Source organism: Crinia signifera, chromosome 5 (genome assembly GCF_055691185.1).
Source record: "Crinia signifera chromosome 5, ASM5569118v1, whole genome shotgun sequence".
In the NCBI taxonomy this organism is placed as follows: Eukaryota; Metazoa; Chordata; class Amphibia; order Anura; family Myobatrachidae; genus Crinia; species Crinia signifera.
This window is the reverse complement of record NC_139221.1, coordinates 165,917,907-165,939,722: the sequence shown is the minus strand read 5'-3', so window position 1 is coordinate 165,939,722 and position 21,816 is coordinate 165,917,907. Positions and strand designations below refer to the sequence as shown.

At 44.2% G+C, this 21,816-nt stretch overlaps 1 long non-coding RNA gene across 1 annotated transcript; it reads right to left on the bottom strand.

The window, feature by feature from the left end:
* Positions 1-5,505: 5,505 nt before the first annotated feature.
* LOC146080697 (uncharacterized) lies at positions 5,506-20,713 on the bottom strand. The gene is made up of 2 exons (XR_014474953.1): positions 11,595-20,713; positions 5,506-6,960 (listed from the first exon to the last, which is right to left on the bottom strand). It is a non-coding gene; the product is annotated as an uncharacterized LOC146080697 (long non-coding RNA).
* Positions 20,714-21,816: the final 1,103 nt, after the last annotated feature.

Below are 21,816 nucleotides of genomic sequence, written 5' to 3'. Positions count from 1 at the left end.
GACACTCGATCCAACCTCCATCCCCCCACCGATTTCCTTGTTGATCTTGCCACGCTGATACTCAGATGCAATCATTTTATGCACCAACAGAAATACTACATTCAGATCGCGGGAACCGCGATGGGGTCTAACCTAGCCCCATCCTATGCCTGCCTATATATGCAAGAGTACGAAGACCAGTTCATCCTACCGAGATTCAGCGAGAAGATAGCCATATTCAGACGGTATATCGATGATATATTCTTAATCTGGCAAGGCACCGAATCCGAGCTACTTGAGATGATCTCCACACTCAATATGATGGACCATCCAATCCGTTTCACCCACGCTATCCACCCTACCTCCATCAGCTTCCTTGACATCTGTGTATCCATGGTTGACAACCACCTACAAACCAGTCTGTTTCGGAAGACTACAGACAGAAACACCCTTCTAACCACCAGCAGTCAGCACCCCCCGGCCCTCAAGGAGAACCTACCGGTATCACAATATATGCGGGTGATACGCAACAACAGCAACCCGATAATGATGGAAGAACAACTGGAAGCCATGACTGAACGCTTTAAAACCCGTGGATATTCAAATAAAACTCTCCACAGATGTCTGAAAAAAGCCAAAACCAAAATGGCACACCAGTCCAACACTGAAGTTAAACACCCCCACAAAAGTCCACGTTTGACTTTTGTGAACACCTTCAACCATGCATCTCCCACCATCAACAAGAGTCTGCAAAGAAATTGGCCGATGATATCGTCTGACCCCCACCTCAGACTACAACGCCACACAAGCCCTATGATGGCATATCGCAAAGGTCCAAACCTGAAGCAGCTACTCATGCGGCCCATGATCCAACCGGATCCCAAACAAAACACCTCCTGGCTTCTCTCCCAACGCCCAGGGTGCTACAAATGCACCGGCTGCACCACCTGTAACGCTATGCTGACTGGTTCAACGTTCCCACACCCCCTATCAGGTAAAGCCATAAAGATCAGATTTCGGCTACACTGTCTCTTAGACCATGTGATTTATCTTCTTACTTGTCCCTGTGGATTGGCATACATTGGTATGACCACCCGAAAATTCAGGGAACGCATGGCCAATCACAGGAACTCGATCCGGTCCGCTTTGGAAACTGGCAAAACAGACCTACCGATCCCTAGGCACTTCCTCTCTGCGGGACATCAGATTGCCAGCCTACGTTGCCGGCTTATTGACTGGGTACCTCCTCCTCCGCGAGGTGGTGATCGTGGACTATTATTAAAAAAGAAAGAAAGCCGATGGATTTTTGAACTTGGGACATTGGCCCCGAGGGGTCTTAATGAAAATAATCCGCTGAATATTTTTCTGAAATAAATGTATGATGTTTTGAAATTAATGCCTGAACTGTATTGTCACAAACTTTGGTTCTCACCCCCTCCTCTGTTCTTTTCCCTTCTTTTCCCTCATTCTTTTCCCTCATTTGCTCTGCACTGATCCTCTGCACTAGCAGGTGCTGTCATACACCTTACTCTATACACCTTACTCTATACCTTATACTTGGGGCCACTGTCACCCACTTGACATAACCCTATCTATACCCTGAACACACTTGCCTCCATCTCCTTAAATCGGTGTACTAATGGCTAAAATGACACACTGGTATACTTAGTCACCCATTATAATGTTATATGCCTTTATTACTTCACCTAGTTGGTACTTAGACTTTGGTTTATATAGTTTTTTCCCCACTAGAAATGAATACTATCAATTGGAAACCCTCATTGAGACTTAACGAGTCTCAGCCCATAACATCCCTATGTCCAACTATGCGCTCACCGCGCTACACCCTGAAACATATTCCCAACTTGGTTATGTTTCTTATTGGTTTTGACGTCCTTTTCCTCATGTACCCCTCATGCGCCTGCTGGCGCTTTGCCCCGGAACGCACATCACATGGTGTTGCGTTCCAACATAGGCAATTTACACGGCTGTCCCATTTCTATCAGAGTATGCCCTGGAACGCACACTTCCGGGTGGTGCGTTCCAATAGGGCTCCTGACGTCACAGCGCGCCGCCCTCACCAGCTCCCGCTATACCGGCTCTTGTCCACAACGCCCCTCTTGCGCACTATCCCCGCCTCACGTTTGATGCGTGTGGCACATCGCTAGCATCCCTAGCCATCACCTTAAACAAGGTGGAACGCATCCTTAAACGATGCGTTCCAAACAGCGGAAGTGCCGCTTCCGCCATTTTGCGTGTCAGCAGCAGCAATCCCCTCCTGGTAAACGTCACACCGGAAGTGACGTTACCAATGATCCCGGCGGCACAATAGCGCTATTCATTTCCTGCTGGGTGCTATATAAACCAAACCAGCACTTCCTGTTAGTTACCACCTCTGCTCCATGCTGGTTTGCATGCAGCTTCTATGGCTTTGCTGTACCATTTATCTCACCTAAAAACGTAAGTCTACTTGTATATGTCTATGTTCTGTTGCATTTCCTGTTGAGCACTTAAACATGTAGTAGCCACTTTGTGCTGTTCACATTGTTTTCTGTGCTCTATTAGGCTCCTTGATAAAGGTCCATTGTGAAGGACCGAAACGTCGGAGTTTGGTGATGCTATAACCTTTCTGACCTGCTGGCTTATATGAGCAATAAACTTTATCTGTTTTTTACCAAAAATCTGAGTTATTTTTGGATAAAGTGGCGAGTGCCTGTGTCTCTGCTTCAGAGAAACCATTTGTTATATATATATATATATATATTCCCAAGTATGGATCACACTCTCCTCCAGCTGGGTGTCGACTGCCGGGGTGCCAACTCAGGTGCTTCCAGAATAATCCAGATACCAATATAGCTTACAGAGAAAAATGAGGACACTCACCGGGCTTCATATATGGATAGATAACTTTTTCTTTTTAATCCATCTTCAGCAGTTCACAAACATAAAGTGCAATGTGCATGTCAGTGGGCCATGGGCCAACGTTTCGGTCTGCCCCCAGACCTTTGTCAAGGCCCCCACTATCTCCTCCTAAAGTGCAGGAGAACTGTTTGTGAACTGCTGAAGATGGATTAAAAAGAAAAAGTTATCTATCCATATATGAAGCCCGGTGAGTGTCCTCATTTTTCTCTGTAAGCTATATATATATATATATATATATATATATATATATATACACACACACACAGTGTATTATTATTACATTTTTATTTATAAGGCGCCACAAGTGGTACACAGCGCCGTACATATAGAACACATTATAACAGTACAGGGTATACAGAACTAGACATAACAGTGACAGAAAACCCAAAACAGAGCACAATCAACAGCACAAATCTTGGTACACAATACAGCTGAGATATAGGGAAGTGAATGAGAATAGATGCAAGTATAGATTGTAGGACAGTAAGAGAGCTGTAATTGAAAGGCATGAAGAGTGCTGTGAGAACAGGAGGGCCCTGCTCTAAGGAGCTTACAATCTAGAAGGAGGGGGAAACAGACAGGTGACATGAGGTGCAGGTAAGGAGACCTGAGGCAGGCATGGATAGTCAGGACATGAGGCAGCAGGTAGAGAGAATGGACAAAGTAGTCTTCATCCTCCTCCTCTCCCCCCTCCATCTGCACCCCTGACCCCTAACAGCTTTGCACAGTGGCCCATGCCACAACACAACCTGCTAGGGGGCAGAAAGCATGCAGAGTGAATAGGGAATGTGAAGGATTGAGGAACTGTGGCTCTGGTACAAAAGTGTAGTTCAGAAAGATAGTGTTAAAATAGAGAAAAGACAATAACTACAGAGTTAGGGTAAGTAGTGTGAGACGCAGGTGTAGAGAGACATATACAGTGCACAGAGAACTGATGTAGAATTTGGCACACGGAAATGGATACCGAGAAAATATGACTTATGATATTAGGGTAAACAGAAAGTACTGGCTATGAGCATAGGTCTTAGGGACCTGCAGGCAGGAAGCTTGTTGAGGGTTGTACATTCAGAATGTTTTGGAGGTGGCGAAGTCCTTAGCTCACTGTTGTATGTTGATAGCAGTATGTTTGGGTGATATTAGAAGGTAGATGGGTGTCCTCCTGTCCTTTCCTGTTTATCTCTGGGATATCTCCAATATTCTTATTAATATTTCCTCACACTTTACACTACACACTTCACAGCCGCACACAACACAGCTGCACACTGCAAAGAGACGTCCAAATTCAGATTAAATAGAAGTATCTCAGACCTGTGTCTGGCACTTAATTGATAGCCCCACCCACAGCAAAAGGTTTCCTGCTAAGTGTGAATAGAGAAAGTCCAATACACCCCCCGACTAATACAATGTCCTTTCCTGCCCAAATACAGACTAAACAATTACAAAATGTAAGTTTTTTACTATCCAAATTACCAGTAGGGTTTTGTTACAGCAGATAAAATCACTATGCAGGGATGCTAGGAGTAGGAATCCAATTACCAGTAGGGAACTGATATTTGGTGCATGGCAGGGGTGGAGGGGGGCTTTCAGAGAGGGGAGACTGGGCATACTGCCCCTGGAGCCGCCACCTTTTTCCGTCTCCGAGTCACGAAGCACAGCACCACGGGAGGAGCTGCGTGCGCCCGCACATGCGCAGCAGCCCTCCCATGGCCATTTTGGATGTGGGCATAATGCTGCGGCCATGGCTGCTAACCGCTGACACCGTGGTGATGCAGTCTGCGGCCCAGCCAGGGGGTGAGGCAGCTGGTTCTTGTGGGATATTGGCCAGCCCACTGGGAAATGGCCCGGTTTCCCAGCGGTCCAATCCTCCCCTGGCCATGGCAGACAACTGCCATGAGAGAGTTATCCATCAGTTTGAGGGGGGGGATAGATTAGCATAGGCGGTCATATCCTGTTCCTACTGTGGGTTTTCTAATTAGTTTTAGTTAAAGACTACTAGTTTATCACCTCCTACATAGTTCCTTGGTTAGGTAAGTGTAACTAATAGGGTTAGTATAGTCCTAATGAGATAGGATTAGATGGTTAAGGGATCCAAGTATGCCTAGGCTGGGGGTAGGTTATACAAGGTGGGGGGTTGGTCAGGTGAGTGTAATTAGTATCTTAGTGTAGTTAGTGGGGTAGGGGTAGTTGTTTCAGGGACTCCAGGTATGCCTAAGTTGGGGGTAGGTTATACAGGGTGGGGGGTTTTGAGGTAGGTTTGCTTTGGGTTTAGTTTTATGTTTGACACGTCATTGCCAGTATTCTAATTTGATACTACATTCTGCATGGTATATGAATATTTCGTGATGAGTGATTTTGTACAGTACATTATACATATAAGACGGTTACCATATGCACTCCTGCTCTTTATACTTGCCAACTACCTGAATGGTGCCTTCGGGTATTTTATTTTCATAACTCATTCAGCAGGTGTGCTTACTACTATGCGCTTGATCTGTTTTGTACTCATGTTGTACTATACCACAAATGTGATATATACCAATTACTTATTGACGTGTCTACCTGTTTGGGCGTATTGTTACTTTAAAAAAAATCAATAAAAACTACTCAATTTAAAAAAAAGATAGATTTATTGTAAATGATCCATCTTTGTCCATTGAAAGTACATGCCCATGTTTATTGTTCACAGCAAACCCCAATTTGAAGATTTTCATTGGATTTAGGATTTTATTGAATGAGCTAATGAGTGGAAATGGATCTTTTTATTTTCTTCAGAATTTACTTGCTTGTCTGATCTTTAGCTTTACACTTGGTCAATGAGTCTTAATGTCAGGGAAATGGGTTTTTCTTCATATTGATGAATATCTGTACAATTATATTATGTCTGAATTGAAAGAACTCTCCTTTGGGGTTACTTTAATTATCCAGAAAATGTGAACACCTTTCATACAGGAGAATCTTGGTGGCTGTGGGTTTTCTGTATAAGAGTGTTGTGGTTCTGTGATCTTGATTGAGACAGATGGTGAGAACAAGAAAATTAATCTATTTATTGCTGATCACATAGGTCAATTTGAAATTCAGATTGTAATAATTAAGCATCTCATTAGTTCCACCATTGCCTGTTTGGGTACTTTGTCAAATAATTAAATAATTGTCTGTGTACATAATTCACCATAGACAATTGTTGTATTTTTAATTTGTTTCACAAAACACAAATTTCCTCTTCTGCAATAATAGATTCACATTTTCAAATGTCAGGGCCCATAACTGTGCCTAATACCTGCACTCAGCAGTCAACACAAAAGCCAAAATAATTCAGTTTACCCATCACATAAATAAAATGCTGAATAGTCATGTAAATTGATTCAATATTGTTGGGAAAGTGTTTGCAGTTTTGTGGATAAGCAGAATAATTTACACACCACCAGTTATAATGTAGACAATGACTAATCCAGTTACCTAACCAAGTTTTGTGGTTTATTAGATTTAAGGTGCCCACAGACGCATCGATCCCGGCGTGCGTTCTGTGCTTAACTAGCACACATCGCATGCGAAAAAAAGCTAGTACAAAAAGTATGTGCAGCACATACTTTTTGTCCTGTGCGATGAGGTGCCGCGGGAGCGCGCACCCCATCGCATAGCATTGCACCGCCGGGATCGGTGCGTGTGTGGGCACCATTAGTTACAGCAGTATTCATTGTTACACCACTTGGATGAGTGATGGATCAGAACCTGTAGCAGAGCAGGGGTATAGTCATTTCACCATCTGGTGACTGGTACAAGATAACAGTGCAGGTCACAATCAGGTAAACATGTGGGTCTCAGGAGTTAAGAGGATGATGTCTGTCCTCCACCAAGTGGGTCTTATACATTAACAATATGTCGTTGAGCAGGCACATATACACTTTTGGCAGCCATCTTGGTTATCTTGGACTGACGTTTTCCTAGAGGAACCATTTTGTTGGAGACTGCGCAGTAGTGCACTCCACTTCTAGCACCCTTGCTCCAAGCTTCTCCATGTTACACAAACTTACAGTACAACTGAAGATTTCTCCTAGCAACCTGTAAAAAAAATGAAATTAGCCACAGAAAATAACATTATATTGGATAACTTAAATTTGGCCTTCTTCAATGGAACTTTAACAAAGTCCATCTTTCTGACAACCCAGGCCTCCGCAACAGTCTCTTGATTCAAATCTTTTGAACTGTTGTCACTGTTACAATGCTTGAGGTATGACCAGACTGAATTGTAGATGAATATGGTGTCTCCTTAAGCTGGAGATGAATGAAATTATGAGAGTCCCGGAATAATGCCTAGTGGAGGATCTTGATTAGCTCAGAAGCAGTAGGCATGTACAAATGCAGTCTTGATGGTATATGAATACCTGGTTTGTAGCTGCGTAGAAGTCTGATATTGGTCCAGGATGACAATAACTGGATCTGGCATTTTTCAGAGATGCAGGCTGGAGCAAATGATGAGGGGGCTCAATGCAGGGGAGTAGCTAGGTGACATGGTGCCTGGTGCAACGGTATGTTTCGGCACCCCCCCCCCAGTAATTTTTCCTTCTTATAGAAATGCTTCTTACACATGATGCCAGTGGCGGATTCGGGGGGGGGGGGGCACCCGGGCACGTGCCCACTGTCAGGGCTTTCCAACGAGCCCAGCCCCGTGTCTCTAGCCCCCCGGGAACCAGAGATATCGCCTGGCAAAGCTGTGACGTTTTTTCCCCATAGGATAATATGGGACTAGGGATGCCAATCCCGGGGCATTTTTTCAATCCCGGGATCCGGGATTGCAAAATGCTCAATCCTGGGATTCTCGGGATCCCGGGATTGGCATCCCTAATACAGTTCTGCTCCACACATACCCACCCGCACACCGGCCGACCCGCACATTTACTTACATTAGCTAGCGGGCGGGCGGCCGGCCGGGAGTGGGTTCGGAGGTGCACGGTGCCTCCAGGCTCGTGCACCTCCTTCTTAGCAGCCAGGCCGCAGGCCGGAAAGGATGCGGGCAGGCAGAGGCAGGCGGGCGACGTGCGGAGGAGACTGGAAGGGGGCGTGCACAGCAGAAGGCTGCGCAGCGTGACCTCTACTGTCACGCTACGCATCGCCACACGCAGGGGTCAGGATTCGGGAGCCGGGCAGCGTCTGAGCTAGTGCTCAGACGCTGCCCGGAATTAGACTGCGCATGCGCAGTCTAATCCCAAAAATCCCGGGATTGGATAATCCAATCCCAGGATTGAAATCCCGGACTTTTTTAGGCCAAATCCCGGGATCCCGCCGATCCCGGGATTGGCCACCCTATATGGGACCCGTCAATTCCGACCCCACCCAGTTCTGACGGCTGCCAGTTCCCCCCCTGGCATCATAGAAGCTTGTGGTTGATCTCATTCAATTCCAAATCGCTGGGCCTTCAATATAATACCAGGCTGGTCCATATCGGTCAATCGGTTCCAGACATATTACGTGTAAACTAATTTTTTTTTTTTAAATGTAATTTCATGGCTGTTCTTGTTCTTTGAGGGCAGATTACTCTGGAACCAAACATTCCAGTTTCACTGGACCAAAATCATTCAAAGCCCACTCAAAAGTTCTTCAATATGATACTTGTCTCAAGTAAATGGATCAGTTGGTTCCAAAGATATAGCCGGTTAAATAAGATAACTGGTTAATGGGGGGGGAGGGGTGGTTTTCTCTCCCCCTCACACCAGAAAATGCAGGGACTAGGCTGGTGTAAAAGGGGCCAACCTGGGAATGCATTTTCTGGTGTGAAAGGGGTATTATTTCAAATAGCCGGGACCTGCAGTGCTCTGAATACAGCCAGGCTCTGCCACTGTCAGTGGCTATCACTTCTGCCTGGCGGCTGTCCCCCATTTACCGCGAGCATGTATTCCCCTTGGCAATGAGCATGTAATCCCACATGGCAATGAGCATGGAACCTCTGGCAATGAGCATGGAACCCTTGGCAATGAGCATGTAGATAAGCAGCACTTATGTAGCATAATTTTTAATAGGCATTATGGTGTTTGACATAATACATAATGGACATAATGGAGTGTAACTTAACATGTAATGGACATTATGGTGTAAATGTTTAATGCGAGCCTTTGGTGGACAATGTCCCTGTTTATGAAACGTATTGTGAATTTTGGCTTAATCTGTGTGGCATTATGTGAATTCTGGCTCAATCCGTGTGGCATTATGTGAATTTTGGCTCAATCCGTGTGGCATTATGTGAATTTTGTCACAATCCGTGTGGCATTATGTGAATTTTGGCTCAATATGTGTGGCATTATGTGAATTTTGTCTCAATCCGTGTGGCATTATGTGAATTGTGGCTCAATCCATGTGGCATTATGTGAATTTTGACACAATCCATATGGCATTATGTTTATTTTGGCTCAATCCATTTGGCATTATGTGAATTTTGTCTCAATCCGTGTGTTATTATGTAAACTTTGGCTCAATCCGTGTGGCATTATGTGAATTTTGACACAATCCATGTAGCACTATTTGAATTTTGGCTCAATCCATGTGGCATTATGTGAATTTTGGCTCAATCCGTGTGGCTTGATGTGAATTTTGACACAATCCATGTGGCATTATTTGAATTTTGGCTCAATCCGTGTGGCATTATGTGAATTTTGGCTCATTCCATTTGGCATCATGTGTAAGGGGCAAGTATAATGGGGTCTAGTATTTTGTTGCATAATGTGTAGAAGTTGTATATGGTGTTGTACACTACACTCAAGGACACGCCCCCTGTTGAGTGGCCACATCCCTTCACTTTTGTCACCATGGTGGGCCTGCGTACTTTAAATGCCAGGGCCTACTTTTAATCCCATTCCCACCCTCTCTCTGCCGCTCTTTTAGCATGTACACTGGCACCACTAACACCGCCCCTCCCCCACCTTCTTTTATCATGGTGCCCCCCCTGTCATTTTATCCTGGATCCGCCCCTGCATGATGCCACACAAATTGTAATGCCCATTACAGAATATGCCGCACAGTAGTGCTCATTACACATTATGACCCACACCATAATGCCTAGTAGACATTATGCCACATACCGTAATGCCCATTGCACATGCCACACATCATAATGCTTAATCAACTTTTATGCCACACCGTAATGCTCAGTACACATTATGCTACACTCCATAATGCTTTAGGGTAACGCTATACATGCAGTGGCATAGTTAAACATTTTGCACACCCCCATGGCATTTTAGTGCCACTTACACGCATAATTATACATTTTGCACATCCCAATGGAATTTTAGTGCCACTTACAAATGCACCCTGTAGTGCTGCTTACATGCATAACAATCCCTGTAGTGTCGCATACACATATAATGCCCCCCAGCAGTGCCCCACTATACACATAATGGTCCCAGTAGTGCTGCTTATACATATAATGCCCCCCTGTAGTGCCACTTTGTTACATACATAATGCCCATACTAGTGCTGCTTACAAATATAATGCCCCCCTGTAGTGCCTTACACACATAATGCCCGCACTAGTGCTGCTTACGCATATAACCCCCACTAGTGCTGCTTAAACGCATAATGCCCCTGAAGTGTCGCTTACCTATATTCTGGTTGCCAGGGGATTAGTGCTGGTCTGTGCTAGAGGCGCAGAGTCTCTGACAGCATTAGAGACCCTGCGCCCCTCCAAAGACGGCCGCCGCTTCAAAAGGAGACAGCCGCTAGAGGTCCCCCTACACCTCTAGCACCTGTCAGTGTGACAGATGCAGGAGGACCTTGCGTGCATGTCTAGTCTTTCCTGTGGCAGCGGCCGGGGCGCAGGGTCTCTGTAATACTCTCAGACTCTGCACCTCTGCTATGGGCGGGCGGCATCCAGATGGTGGACCGGCGGGCAGCGAGTGTGGTGCCGGGCGCCCTGCTACTCCTCAGTGCCCGGAGCTCGCGCTCCGCCAGCACCGCCCTCACTGGCTCAATGTGTTTCAACGTCTCATGCGTCTTCATCGGGAGCTGTGACATTAACTCCCTGTGGAGCTACTGTGCTGTTTCCTAAAATATAAGGGACCCTTACTTATTTTATCCCCTGTATTTTGGAAATCAGGGCCAGCTCCAAGAGCCCAGGGTTGCATGGGATAGCCCCAGCTTAAGCCCGTACCTTGGGTACCCAGGAGAGAGTCTCAGGGCTAGGCTGACTTGAAGGGGTCTTAATGCTTTGGCCATGGGACCCATACGGTATGTCCCCTGGCTGTGGCATTATCTCCATGGCTAATGGAAATATGGGGGACCTCCGCTCATTTTGTCACCCATATTTTTTAAGCCAGGGCTAGCTCCAAAAGGTGTGCCCTCCTAGGCCAGAGGTGTCACTAGGGGGGTATTCCTGGTGGTGGCGTATGGTCACTGCTGCCGGACGCATCTGCACCCGCACCCCCTCCACCCACCGATGTCCACACAAATCTTAGAGGTAAGAGGTAAGAAGACATTCTGTTGGCTCACTCTTCTCCATCCAGTGGCGGGCTGCGTGTCTGAGCCTCTATTTACAGGCAGGCAGCAGCACATGAGCACTGTCTGCTATCTCCCCTTCTCCCTACATGCAGCTGCAGAGTGTCCCAGATCAGGTTGTCTCTGCAGAGGAACTAAAGGTTAATGTATCTACTGTTTTCATACAGATCTACAGCAGCTGATTTATGTATGATAGTCATACTACTTACACAGTGACTTCGAAGAGGAAGAGGATGAGTCATGGCTGGAAATGGGGAGAAGAAAATTCTAGATCCGCCCCTGGGGAGGGAGATAGAGCAGCATTTATGGGGTGAACATTTACAATAGTATTCCATATACAATACTGTTCGCCTCACTTGCCCAGCCCTGAAAACAGCCCTAACCTAGAGGTGGGACTGTCATCATTGGCATATAGAATGAAAGGAAAAGGGCAGCAACCAGATGGGAAAGATGGGAAAGAAGAAACTAAAGGTAAGAAAATAACAGGACCAATCATATGCTAAACAACTGGAGGAAAGAGTAATGGAGAGAGTAAGAGGTGTACTGGGTGGGTTAAGGAAACATATGGTGAGTTATACAGGGGGTAAGAGGTTATCAGGCCTTGATGGGATAGCAAGGAGTAAGAGGACTGGGTTGAGCAAGGGATTGAGAGAGTGAGAGGTGCAAGGGCTGTGTGATGGAAGCAGGGAGTGAGAAATGCAGGGTGTAAGAAGAAAGTCAAACCCTCGAGGGTAGGAGTGAGAGGGCCAGATCACACAGTGCATGTTTTGCAGGTCTCCTCACAGTATCAAGTTAAATAATTAGATCCAAATGTGTCAGTCAGTAACGAGTGAACCTGTCGGGAGACCTGGAAAACATGAACTGTGTGGGGTCCTGAGGACCAGGTTTGAGAACCACTGGACTAGTGTGAGAGGTGTAAGGTGGTGTGATGGAAGCTGGGAATGAGAAATGCAGGGGGTGAAAAGGAAGTTGACCCTGAGAGAGTGAGAGGACCAGAGGCTGACAAGGGATGGAAAGTGTTAGCTGTGTAGGGCAGTGGCGTAACAATAGCCCCACAGACCCCACGGTGGCGGGGAGGTGCTGAGCAAGTGTGGGTGCTGGCACTGCCCTGCAGCCTGGACCTGCCTTACCCCCACCTTCCCTGCTTGCTGCTTGCCGCCAACACCGGGGTCCGCAGATTTACTTGTCTTCAGTCCCGGCGCTCCTAGTGGCTTCTGCTCTGCCTCTTAATGAAAAATAACCTTCACAAGATGCCTGTCCCCTTATAGCAGACACCTTAATATTGGTCTGCTTTTAGGGGCAGCCATTTTGTGATGGTAATTTTTCATTAGGAACCAGAAGGAGCACCGGGACTGCAGATGGTCCCTGCCCACAGACCCGGCAGTGGCAGCAATCACTGCCTGCCTATATTCCGGGGGAAAGGAGGGGGGTCGGATTTTGTAGTTATGCCACTGGTGTAGGGACTTAGTAATGCAGGGTGTGAGAGGGTAGCAGGGGGTTGTATGGAAGAAGTGAAAGATGCAGGTACACAGATGAAAGCATGTGTGGAGTGATAGAGAGTGTTACCTTGGATTACGATTTTGGCACATAAGGAAAGTAACAGAAAAAATGAAGAGGTCAGGGAAAGCAGAAAAGACACATGGTAAACAGAGAAGTGAAAACCAAATGGTAGACATTCAAGATATACTGTGTGAAAATATTAGTATGGTGGTACACAAGGTGTAACTTAGTCACATTTTCTCTGGTGCTCCAAATATATATTTGGCATAATTTGGTAAGCTAGTGAGGATACATCTGTTAGTAAAATCTAACAAAGGGAGATTTGGATAGTTATCCCTATACCCTTGTCAGCAGGTCTCTGTTTTGACCAATAGTAGTTAAATATGTCTGGGATTTACCTCCAGTTGATACCTGACCTTAGTGCATTAATTACTATTTTGTTCTACGGAGCAGGGAACATATCCTTTGGAACCACATGCTCCCTCCGAAAATTGTACATTCTACTATTCCAAAGATATTAGCATCTGAGGCTTGGGAGTTAAAATGAAAAGCTCTGTTAAGCATTCATTATGTCGATAGCTATCGTCATTAGTATAATTCTGGTTTATGAAAGCTTGATAGAGGAAATAGCCTGACATTGTAGTAATAAATGCATTTGATTAATGTGGCTTAGGAATGTAATTATAAAATCCTTCTGTCATGTAATTGTTTTGATATGAAATAGTATTCAGTGTACCTATTTAAATATAAAAATACTGATTACCATATGTATCGTTCAGTAAATGAATCAGTTTTATTGTAACATTGTTACTAAGTTGCCGATCTAGAAGCTACAGCTTTGATTATAACTGCTGTATTAAGGGGGCAGAAATATTAAGTCTTAAAAAGAGATAAATGCAAGAGAGATAAACATCCAGCCAATCAGCTCCTTACTGACTTTTTTCAAAAACAGCCTGTAACATGGCAGTTAGCAGGTGATTGGCTGGACGTTTATCTCTCTTTATCACCCATGCATTTATCTCTTGTTAAGGCTTAATACATCTGCCCCAAAATGTCAAAATCAGTGTTAACCATTCAATGAGCTGATTGTAGATTGTTGGGAGAAAGTTTCTTCCAAGTATGAGATCTATCCCTTTCACACAAACATCATGGGAATTGCCAGGTCTATTATGCTGGCAAATTCCTAGGTCACAGCCCAACCATGGTAGAGACTGCAGGGTTGTAAACTTGGGTCAATGCACTTCATGTATGTGTGAACGGGGTATAACAAATTAGTATTGCTGGCAGAGCAAGGGTTATATTATTTGAACCACTTTTTCTAACGTTGATATTATATGATGGCATCATCTCTGTGCATAAGTAAATCCATGACTTGGGTGTTTGATTAATGCAATAATTATATTATAGTACAAAGATTATTATAATTTATATATATATATATATATATATATATATATATATATATATATAAAAATTCTTAGCTTTTGTGGAGCATGGTACATATCGTACTGGAGCACAGTACTTTCAGTACCATTATACTACTAATAAAAGCTTTAAGATGCCAGTGTACAAAGATGTACACTGTAGCTTTCAGTATATATTATGAATGAACAAATGTCAATCTGCCTCCATAATAAGCCCTGCACTTTAATAGACAATGATACTTACATACACAAGCAACTATTTTCTTTTCCCGGTCACTTGCTCACTTTGATTGTCCTGTTATGTTTTGGCTCTCTTAATTTACTTAGTCAAGAAAGTAATCAGAAATTGTGGGGCTTCATTGCAAAACTTCAAATGGCCCCAAGTAGACCAAGGTTGGTTACCGCTGCTTTATCTTCTCCTTACCATCCATCATTTATCTTTAAGGCTTAACAGCTCTCTGCCTCCCCTTACTGCAAGACACTACACATTTCCCTCCTTATTCAGAAAGCAGAATTGAATTTTGGATCCAAATAATGCCGGATCATGTGCATGGCATTCTAAATCTTCAAATTCCTTTAGATGTTAGCAGCCACACAGCAGGGAGTTATTAAGCCCTCCGCCAACTACAGACATTCTAAAGATGAGAAAGAGGGGGTTGTGGGTTATGCAGGCCTTGTAGCCGCAGCATGGGTAATGGTGACTGGGTTCACTTGCCTGCTTGTCCCAGAGATGCTGCTATGCCTGTTAGCCTTGTAGTTACTCAATATATGTGTTTGGGTATGGATCATTAGGTCACCAGCAAGTAGATTGACACGCATTAGGTCGACATGCAGCAAGGTCGACATGACCTAAGGTCTACATGCAGGAAGGTTGACATGGCAAAATGTCGACATCGGTTAGGTCGACAGAGTGATTAGGTCAACAGGGGTAATATCGACATTGAAAAAGTTGACATGGTTTTTCTTTTCAGTATTTTTTACCCGAATGTCGACATAGTCAACATAAACACTAAAACGTAGCACCGCATCCCCTCGCATGGCTCGCCACATTCGCCATACTTCGGGTACTATTTTGTTCACCCACCATGCCCTAGTGGATGGTAGGACATGAAATAACGCCTGTCGGCACATGTTGTGTCAGCTTGGACACCGAAACGTACCACCGCGTTGCCTCGCATGGTAGTGGATGGCGTCCCCACCACTTCCCTAGTGGATATTAGAGCATGAAATACCGACTGTCGGCACATGTTGGCTGAAAAAATAGTAAAAACAAACCATGTCAACCTTTTGACTGTCGACCTATTGACCCTGTCGACCTAACCTATGTTGACCTTAAGTTAAGTCTACCTTTCTACATGTTGCCCTAATGGTGTTGACCTAATGCTTGTCGACCTACTTGCTGGGAACCCAATGACTGTATCCAATTTGCTTATTCATATAAACTACATCTTTGCTACCCTTATCAATGCCCTTTGGCTAGAGCTTGGCTTGACTGTATACTATGCAGGTCAATCCTGCCATAGAATGGATACTATGAAATCAGTACAGTAGTTCCAAGTCATTTTATAGTGCAAGCCCTGCTGCAGCAGCATATATGCTTGGTGTATGCTAAGTCATCATCATCATCATCATCATGAATTTTTCCCTACCCTGTACATAGACCTCCTGACAGAAGTATATATGTCCTTCCATGGGTTCCATGTTACATTTCATTTAAATTTTTATAAGTATAAATACACCACACACATTACAAATTTACAATGAAGCTGAACTTCAATAAAAAAATATGACAATAGACCGGATATGGGGTAGGTAGTCTTAATTAATAAAAAAAATACAGTAGGTTCTTCCTGCATTGGACAAGATCAGCTAGATGGTGCAGATGTTATCTGGTCTGACAAAGTCAGTAAAATATCTAATAAAAAAATACTGCACTTTAACAGTCACCCGATTTCCAACAATAGATGTCCTCACAATCAGATGTCATGGGGCATTCATAAACCATATAAAAAACAACAACAGAAGAAGTCCTTATAGTGTAGTAAGTTCATGCAATACACAGCAATATAGGGGATGATTTCTAAATCCCGAAGAGATTCATGCAGGGTCTTATCGGTACTGTCATCTTGTGATTCAAATAACTGGCAAATGCTCACATTAATGCTTATACAGTATAACAACAATTGTTCAGAGCATATCAAGGTTTCTTACCACAAGGTGTCAGGTCTAAGGAGAATATCCATTAACCACGTGGATGGCTGCCAACAAATAGTATCTTACATGTATGCTTACTTTTTTAAGGTCTGTAGAAGGTTATTCCTTAGTATCACTGCATATCTTACACAGACATTAGGTCAGGTGTAACAGGTGGTGATTTTTTGGGGGAAAATTGATAATAAGGTGCAGTTAGGGTCAAACTCACACATTTTCTGCCTTTACCAAACATTGCAAGGATGAAATCACATCTAGATGTTTTCTCATTATAAACGCAAATGTAATACAGTGCAATTTCTAAAATTGAACCATTAACCTTACCAAGACTTGCCAAAAATTAAGGCTGGGTTCAGGCGGTGATTTAAATAACACAAATCATGAAAAGGACACATACAGTATGACACAAATTAATACAGGATGAAATTCATAATCCTCAAGCACACACCTATAAATAACTAATCTTCATCGATGACACCTGTGAGGGTGTTTACAATGGAGTTTGTGCAGTCAAGTTTGGAGATGACTGTGCGGTTTAGTAAGTTTGGACGAGCTGCACAGGAGGATGGCACAGATCCACATCCCTATTAAGCTATGTGCTCCACATATGTACCATACAAGGGTGGACCTGGACTCCCTCTCCAAACAAGAGGTGGCACAGCTTTATAGGCTGAACTGCAGAAACCTCTTAAACTGATATGAGCAGATGAGAGATGATTTGTATCCTTTGACTGGAAGCAACTACGCAGTGTCTGGACTGCATGCAAAAAATAATATGCACCCTGCACTTTGTTGCCACAGGCTCCTTTCAGTCTGTGAGTTCTTGGGTTTTGAGGATTACACAAGCCACTTTCTCAAGGCATTTAACTCCAGTTGAAGAAATTGTGGTGTACATAGATCTCATTCTCAAGTTCTGAGACCAAGTGGCTATCTCAACATTCCTTAATGTGCTGGGAGCCATAGATTGCACCCACATTGGGATACAAGCACAACACATAACGGGGTATGTCTATTTTATTTATTATTTATTTATTAACAGTTTCTTATATAGTGCTGCATATTCCATTGCGCTTTACAATTGGAGATAGTAATACAACAAACTGGGTATTTAGAGATAGTCAAAATGTAGGAGGGCTCTGCACACAAGCTTACAATCTATAGGAATATGGCACTGATACACAAGGATAGGTGTTCTTTATTTGCATAATATCCACCAGAAAGCAAAGGTTCTTGGTGAGCTGTATGATACAGTGACCCAGCAATTTGGCCAGGGGTCAGAAAGAAGAAAAGTGTTAAAATGAAGAGAGAGGATATGTATTGCCTGTGTGATGTTAGTGTATTAGAATGCTTAATATTTGTAGACACTCCCTTACTAATATGTGTAAGCCTGAATCTTCGGTGATGGTTCCTAGGACCAGGGGAATGCTGGGAAGTGGGTGTTCCTGAGGCAGTGTGTCTTTAGTTGGATGGAATAAAACAGCACAGCAGTGAACTCACATGTCTGTAAGGCTGTGATACGTGTCTGCAAAGTCTGCCGTGTGCTCCTCTCTTCAAACAGTGAGTAACCATGGATAAACTGGCTCCTCCAACCGGCATGCTGATGTCTGGTAACTTGTCTGAGAACTGGAAAAGGTTTAATATATATCTTGCTTCATGTGGAGCTGATACAGAGGCTCACAAAACAAAGGCATCCATTTTCCTCCATGTGATAGGAGAGGAGGTCCTGGACATTGATAATAGTTTTCAGTTTGCTGAGGGGCAGAATATGGTTTTATCTTCTATAATGCAAAAGATTGAAGATTACTTTGTGCCAAGGAAAAATGTGACATATGAAAAATATAAGTTTTTCACATGTGATCAGAAGTCTAGAGATGGCTTTGATCAGTATGTTACAGAGCTGTAATCACTCAGTAAAACCTGTGAGTTTGATGATTTAAAGGATTCACTGATAAGAGATCGTATTGTCTGTGGAATACCTGATAATGGACTCAGAGAGAGACTGCTGAGAGAGCAAGACCTAACACTAGACAAGGCAGTGACTATGTGCAGATCTGCAGAAAATAGATTTTAAGCCAAAAAGTTACACAAGGAAGCTGATGGTGCCATATATGCCGTGCAGAAAACAGAGCCAAGCAAACCTCCATTCTCAAAAATGAAGCAATCTAAGCCACAGTCTAATAAGGAAATTTGTAGTAGATGTGGAAATGCTCACAATCCTAAAATGTGCCCTGCTTATGGTAAAACCTGCATGAAATGTGGTAGACAATCACTTTGCCAAATGCTGTCAAATGAAAAGTGAAACAACCAAAGTGCATGCTGTTAAACAAACAGAGGAGTTCTTTGTGGATTGCAATGAACTTTGCAATGCAGATAAGAAAGAATGGATTGTCCCTTTAACTGTGAACAAGATTGTCATTCCCTTTAAAACCTAAAATTCATCCAGCCAAAGTGAAAGTTAAAGGGTATACTGGGGAGGAAATTCCTGTGAAAGGTACATGCTTAGTGACACTGAAATATAAGGGACAACAGTTTAAAACATCTCTACTGATTGTGGATAAAAATGTGCAACCGATTCTAGGATTATTTCCTGTGAGAAACTAAGCTTGCTAAAGAGACATCACAAGTAGAAGATGACTGCAAATCGATGTTTACAGAATACATAGACTTGTTTGAAGATCTAGGTTGCTTGCCTGGAGAGCATAAAATAAATGTAGACATGCAAGTTTCTTCCGTGAGACACCCCTGTAGAAAAGTGCCGTTTGCGCTGAGAGAAAAACTAAAACAAGAGTTAAATCGCATGAAAGCCTTGGGTGTGATACAGATACAGAAAGTTGATGATCCTACTGACTGGGTAAGCTCCTTAGTAATATTTGGAAAAAAAATGGAAAACTCAGAATATGTCTAGACCCCAGAGATTTAAACAAAGCTATTAAACGAGAACATTTCAAACTACCAACTAGAGATGAAATCATGTCACAATTTGCAGGAGCAAAAAAGTTCAGTAAATTGGACGTATCTTCAGGATTCTGGCAAATGAAGCTAGATGAGGCCAGCTCAAAGCTTTGTATATTTAATACACCAAAAGGTCGATAAGGTCAATACAGATTTCTTCGACTACCATATGGAATTTTGTCTGCTCCAGAAGTATATCACAAAAAGTCTGGGGATTTACAAAGGATGAGCATGATTCTAGATTGAGACAACTAATGGAACTTGTCAAGAAAATTAATCTAAAGCTAAACAAGGACAAATCTGAATTTGGCATGAATACACTTACCTTTATGGACGACGTGGTCTCGGATCAAGGTGTAAAACCAGACCCAAGGAAAATATCAGCCATAGTGAACATGGAACGTCTTAACAACAAAGATGACGTCAGAAGATTCCTAGGAATGATTACTTACTTAGGAAAGTTTATTTCTCAACTCACTGAACAACAGCCTCTCTTAGATGGCTGTTGGACAAAGATAACTAGTGGATGTGGTCACAAGAACAAGAAGAAAGTTGGCAAAACTTGTAACAGATCATTACAGAGCAACCAGTGCTAAAATTATTTGATCCTGCGAAAAGAATAAGAATTTCAGCAGATGCTTTGCAATTTGGCCTAGGCTCAGTGTTACAAGAACATGAGGATACATGGCAACCAGTAATCTATGCATCAAGAGCACTGACAAGTGCTGAAACAAGGTATGCTCAGATAGAAAAATAACTTCTAGCGATCACATATGCATGTGAGCGATATCACCAATTTGTGTATGGTCAAACATTTACAGTGGAAACTGACCACAAACCATTGGTAGCTATCATGACTAAATCATTACATGACTGTCCCATGAAAATTCTCACAGCAGTGAACTCACATGTTTCTGTGTCCCTATGACTGGATTTACAAACATATGAACAAAACACCCTGTACAGTGTGAATGTGATTGGATAGGAGAGGTTTTGATAAGCTTGTCCGAAGATGTGAGCTTTCAGGGAATGCTTGAAGGATTGGAGACTGAAGGTTAAGGCCCCCATACACTAGCAGATTTTGGTCAGATTTCAGCCAGATCAGTCGGATCTGGCCGAAATCGGACCAAAATCTGCTAGTTTTGATGTCCCCTCAGATCCGATGCGCGGTCCCGTGCGCATCGGATCTGCGTCGGGTGGTCGGACCTGCTGCACGTCCGACCACCCGACTTGGGACCTAGTGGGGCGGTGCGGCGGTGGAGGGAGCAGGGGGGGCTGGGGACGCTGCGGGGGACACAGGCGGCATAGAGCCGGCCGGGAGCTGTCAGTAATGAATAAAAAAAAAAAAGCCCATACAATGAATGGGCGGCCTGTGATTGGCTGAGCGCTCTCTCAGCCAGTCAGCAATTGGCTGAGAGAGCGCTCAGCAGCCAATCACAGGCTGCCCATTCATTGTATGGGCTTTTTTTTTTATTCATTACTGACAGCTCCCGGCCGGCTCCCCCTGCCCGGCTCTATGCCGCCTGTGTCCCCCGCAGCGTCCCCAGCCCCCCCTGCTCCCTCTACCGCCTCAACGCTGTCCCCCGCAGCGTCCCTAGCTGCGGGGGACACAGACGTGTCCCCAGCAGCGGGGGACACAGACGTGTCACCAGCAGCGTCCCCAGCCCCCCCTGCTCCCTCTACCGCCTCGCACAGATGCTGTCCCCCGCAGCGTCCCCAGTAGCGGGGGACACAGACGTGTCCCCCGCAGCGTCCCCAGCCCCCCTGCTCCCACCTCTGTAGCCCCCCCCCCGCTCCCCGGGTTTTTTACATGTGATAAATCGAGGCGATTTATCACATGTAAAAAATGGCACATCAAGTGCCAATCTAATCAAGCTCCCCCGGGGAGCAGCCGGGGAAGCTCAGGGGGAAGTCGGGGGCGACTTGTCCTAAGGACAAGTCGCCCTAGTGTATGGGGGCCTATAGTCTTATTGTGCGTGGGAGCGCATACCAGAGTGGGTTCAGCCCAAAGAAAGTCCTACAATCTTGAAAGGGAGCTAGTAATGGGTGTGTATGATCTTGTGAGGAGCGAAGAGGTCAGGTTGGAAGATATTTTGAGATAACAGATGTATGTTTGTGTAGTTTGGTTTACGTCCTTGTGTCTAAATAAAACTATTTTATCTTAAGTATGATATAATCCAGGTAACCAATGAAGGGACTGACTGAGTAGCTTTGCATGTGATGAAGGTCTGGTGAGGAAGATTAGCCTCGTAGCTGCATTCATGATGGACTGTAGCAGTGAGAGTCTGTATTTGGGAAGACCAGTAAGTAGACTATTGCAATAATCAATGTGAGAGATGATAAG